The following is a 5788-nucleotide window of genomic DNA, read 5'->3' on the forward strand; positions in this document are numbered from 1 at the left end:
TCCCTATGTTGTAAGCCAGTACTGCCCAATTATTAAAGTCTCTTAAAATTCACACCTTTAAAGCAAGAAAAGTAACAGGTGAATTTATTAAATATTTAAGTGTCAATTAATGTGTTCTTTGAAAAAAGTTTTAATTTTCCAAAAGTACAGCAAGTGTGTCATGTATTACAAAAAAATCATACTGGTAAGTCATCATTTCTGCCACCTTCACTGCTTGCTCACCCCTGCTATTGCTCAATGTAAATTCACAAAACTCTGTCGTGAAATGGGGATCGTCCCTCAGCTCACTGATTTCACAGCTCCGCCCCTTGCTCCAGCTGTCCCATAATGGCGAAGAAGAAATGTTATTTTGATGATTTTAAAACGGAATTAAATAAACTGACATGCATATGCTCATTCCAGAGTCTTTCTGTCTCAAAGACCTTCACTCTGACGTTTTCCATCTCCTTGCAGATTTCTTTCTCTGCCACCTTCCTTCAGCCTTCCCTTGATGCAAGGATGCTGCAGGTTTGACTGCTGAGATGAATGTCAGTAAGTCTGAGCCTCAAAGTTAAGTAACTTTTGAGGACAAGTGTCAATTTTAAAAAGTGGTTTTGAGATTTGTGTCCAGCTTGTCTGAACCCATCCACATTTGCACCATAGTGACCGATGTGGGCAGAGGGGAAATTTGCCTCGAGACAGATGGAGGAAGCCAGGTGAAATTCATCTCAATAAAAACAGGATGACATAGGGATCCTCCTCACAGCTTACTGGAAAGGAAGAGCATCTTACTGTCAGAGATTCAGTTCTGAGGCTGAAATAATTTTTTTTTCATTTGAAAGAGTCTTAATTGAACACATATTATGTCCTGGGAATATGCTAAAGGCCAGAAATACAAAATAAAGCAAGCACCTTTCTTAACCCTGAAGAGATCATATTCTGTTTGGAGACATTACTAGGTTTGTACTTACAGGTTTCATGACTCGATTATATGGTTGCAGTAGTTCAGATCTCTTGGGAGAAGAGGGTAGGCTGTAAGTAACTCCAGGAGAAATAAGGAATCTTCATAAATATGGTAACATTAGAAAAGATTCTGAAGCATAAATTGGTAAGATATGAAAAAAGTATGCCAGGCAGAAGGAATAATATGAAGGTAATACAGGGAAATATTTAACTGTTTAAACATAATTTACACCTGCTCTGAATAGATAAGTTTTTTTCTATGATTTTTTTTCAGAAAGAAATAATTAATCGTTATGTGTGTGGCCATCTAAGGTTAAAAAAAAAAGTCCTTTAGGTAATTCAGTTTTGAAGAATTAAACATAGCAGGAAGGGAGCGGACACTACACTAGACTGGTGGAAATTAATCTAAAATAAAATCAAGTTGATGAGTTTTCTGCTAGAATAAATTACTGTTTTATCGTATGTATATATAGACTATTATCCCATGTATGGAAATCTCTCTCCTAATTATAAGGAAAAAAGGTCCCTAAATCATTTACAGCACAATCCCTTAAATCAAATTTATTACAATTATTTTTGCAAGTTTCATAACTAAACTTGACTGGCAAAAAAAAAGAAAGGCATAGTTAGTCTAGAGCAGTAAGTGGCGTGGGAAGGTAGATCCAACGCGACTGAGAATCAAGAGTAAGTCAGTGTAAATGTAAATTTTACCACTTCGCTGACTGGAGTCATTTCTGGTTTGTAGTAGCAGCAAGGAATCCTACATGTTTTATGTTTTTTACTTCAAGATTTTGAAAAATTAAAATGCGAGTCACTCTTTTTTTGCTGCTCTCTAGCTTGTCAGGAGGAAAATAACCTCCACTTTGAATAAAATCCAAAATAGTTTCTCTTCTGAAGCATTAATTGCTGCTTTCTGTGAAAGTGAGAATTTGCGCAGGAAGTTTGTCAACAGAATAGTATCAGAATTGGAAATATTTCCAATGTGTGGCTGCAAATGATGAGGCAGAAGAATGGTAGCAAGATGAGGAATGGCAAGAACAAAAACAAAAACACATTTTTGGTTGCAAAGGAACAGTCATAGTAATAATCATAGTAGTAAATTGGACACAGTTTCATAATCAGAGCTCTCAGCTGCTGAGAGCTCCAATATGGAATGAAAGAAACAGAAAAATTCGCCTTAAATTTTTAGAAGGATAATGGCATATAGTCTTTAACAAATTAAAAAAGAGAATCCACTTATTCACATTGTAGTAACTATTTCCTTTCATCTGTTTCTGAGAACAGAGTATTTCCCTTATTAATTTCTTTTCTTTTCTCTGTCATACATCCTATAAACTGAAGACACTTCTCCATTTAATTATCCCATCACAGACTCCACCTCAGTTTTATTTAGTGTCATTCACAGCCATCAGGAAAATGTTCTATCATAACTTTTAATATCATATCTGAGTTTAATCCTGACTCCCGTGGATCAGCCTGTTCAGGATAATGTGTATTGACATCTTCAATTTTAGCACATACATGAGTACACTGTTCCTTCAGGTGGGTGTGCCGCTTTATAATTCTAACAGAAGTGTGTGGAAATTCCCTTGTCTTTTTATTCTTGCCAACACTTGATGTTGCCAGACATTTCTGCCAACTTAGAGTGCAATATTTTATCATCTATTGGTTTTAATTCCCCCTTTGCCTAATCATTAATGAGAATGAGTAATTCTTCAATTTTATTGGTCGTTAGAGTTTTGTTCTATGGCTCATCTTTTAATACTTTCATGCATTTTAATTAGCTAACTTTTTCTTTTGTACTTAATTCTGTATAGTTATATGTATATTGTGTAAAAATCTAACTTAAAAAATATTTCTGTATGAATGACTGTTCAGCATCGTATTGTTAAACAGTTCATCCCTTCTCCATGGATATCCTGTGTCACTTCAATGGTATAACAGTTTCCACATACATCTCGGTCTGTTTCTTGGCTCCCTATTCTGTTCCAGTGGTTTGTGTATCCCTGCAAGAGGAAGGCATTTCTGTAGCGATAGCTTTATAATAACTATATCTGTTAGTTATAATAACTAACAGATGTGCCTTTTTCTTCTTTCACATTGTCTTGGCCATATTTGGTCTTTTGTTCTTCCTTACTCATTTTAGAGTTGGCTGGTCAAGTTGAGACTTTGATGGTAATTGGAATGAATTTGTAGAAAAATTTGAGAAGACTAGCCATCATTATGAGACTGGATTATCTTATGAATGAGGTGAATAATCCTATTTATTTAGATCTTCCCTTATGACTACCAGTAAGTTTTTATTTTACCTTTTCTAGAGTGATTCCATCATGTCATTAGATTTCTTCTTAGGTGACGTTTAATTTTGTTGCTATTGTAACTGTCTTTTTTTTTTTTTTTTTTTTGGTGGGGGCAGGTAGTCAGGCTGATTTATTTGTTTCTTAGTGGAGGTACTGGAGATTGAGCCCAGGAGCTCCTGCATGCTAGGCACGCACTCTACCACTCAGCTATACACTCTCCTTCAACTGTCTTTTTAACACTTATATTTGTAATCATCATTTGTGGTATATAGGAACATAACTGATTCCTGTAGATTGATTTTAAATCCAATAAGCCTGAATTCTATTAGCTATAATAGTTTTTTATACATTTGACTGGATTTTCCATATTGACAATGATATTGTCCATTAGTGGTGGAAGTTTCAATCTTCATAACTTATTTATTTTGTTTTACTATGTGCTATAGGACCTGAAGAAAATTTTGAACAGAAACAGTAATACAATAAATCCTAGAAGTGTCCCTGAATCACTTTTTCTTTTCCTCTAAAGCCTGTTTTGTCTGATACTGTTTTAATGACACCAGCTTACTTATAATGTTCTCCCCTAGTTTTTCTTATTCTTCCTTTTACTTGCAATCTTTGTTATTATTGTATTCTCATGCATTTTTCTCATTAATAACACATCTGGATTTTGTTTTTTATCCAATTTGATTAACCGCTGTCTTTTTTTAAAAAGAGGTTTATTGTGATATATAACCGTAAAATTCACCCGTTTTAGGTAGATAGAAAATTATTTTTCCTCCCCTACAGACACATTATAATCAATAAATGTCCTTTGAATAAAAAAATGAATAAACACTAGGCGGTGGTTTGTAGGATTAGAAGAAAACATAATTACAGGGAATAAATTCAGTTAGGAAGCTTTTGAAATCTTGTTGGCAACTCAGAAGATGAATGAGGCAAAGACAGGGTTAAAAATGGACTCCCAGAAGTGGAACCTTGATGTCACATACACTGTATATGTCATAGTTCTAGTCACGTCTCTAACAGTTCATCCCTCCATAATATCTATTATTTAGTAATTAGGACTCTGACATAATTTAGAGGAAATGAGGGACTATATTTAGCATTTATCCCAAGGTTTAAGGACATAATATTTTGTATTTTTTCTTTTATGATAAGAAATAAAATATTCTTAAATTCTTATGCTATAATAATACAAAATAGAAAGATGGTTCTCTTCATGCTTTAGTTCCTTGAATAAAATTTATTTTTTGATCCTCACATCAGGAGGATCAAATTTATATATAATTATATATATGATTTAATTTGCTGAGGTTGTTTAATTCACTTCAGTTAACGCAAAATAGCCATCTACTAAGTTCTCAGTTTTGCACCAGATCAGTATACACAAAGGTGAGATGGACACAATGCTAGTGACTTCCAGGAACCGATAACGTAGACAATGACGTAGAATGTATATAAATAATCACTTTGCAAGATACATGATAAATACTCAAAGGTAAAAATCCAAAATAAGAGTTAAAGTATTCTATGTAGATAATAAAGGAACAGAAAAGTATTTGATTTTATGTTATTGAGAAATACAAAAGGGAGTCCTGTTTGAATAAGTAGGACTTCAAATAATAAAGGGAATTTTGGAATGGCATGCAAAACCGAGTTAACAGCAAAATAAGTAAACTTAACCCTTAATTAACTCAATTAACTCTCACAGGAAATAAATATATTTTGAACATACACTCAAGACCCTATCATCTTATATGTATATATAGATCACACAGGAGACTAAGTGAATGAGAATTAATAGATGAATAGGACTCCATCCTCATTCTCATTAAAAACTAGAGAGATGAAAGGTAAATGTACTATCCTCTGCTCTCTTCTGGCTAATCATCATCATCTCTGACAGGTTTAAAGCTTTCTAGTGTGTAAACAGGAATCAGGCTAATATCTCATTTTCAAATGGTGTTCAATTATGTGACTCTCCATCTTTCATCTTTGCTTTTAATAGCATAGTGGTGTCCAGTGATTATAATGGGAGAGCATTTTTTCAGCTATTCAGATATCATTTATGCAAGGAGCAAAAATTTTGCATAATACACCTTCCACAAAAGCCAATAGATAAATAATTCAGGGAATATTTATGAGTTTATTCATTTGTTTTATCTATAGATGAATTAATGTGCAAATAAATATTCATGAGCTAATTTGTGTTATTAGTTTATTTTGTGATCTCCAGATGTTAATTTTTTCCCTCTTTGTATTCAGGAATGATCATTTGAGATTGAAATGCAGACACTAGGCATAGTTGTCTTACCTGTCTATCATTATAGAATGAATAATAAAGCTCCATAAGGAAAAAAAAAGTTTAACTTACTGCTTCCTTTTAAATAAGACAGTACCATTGGGAATCCCATTTTCTGCCTCAGAATAATTTGGTGTCTCCATCTATGATCATGAAGGCAACATTTTATAATGAAAGAATCTTAAAACTTTTTGGTCTCAGGATCCCTTTACATTCTTAAAAAATTATTGAAAATGTCAAA

Source organism: Camelus dromedarius, chromosome 28 (assembly GCF_036321535.1).
Source record: "Camelus dromedarius isolate mCamDro1 chromosome 28, mCamDro1.pat, whole genome shotgun sequence".
NCBI lineage: Eukaryota > Metazoa > Chordata > Mammalia > Artiodactyla > Camelidae > Camelus > Camelus dromedarius.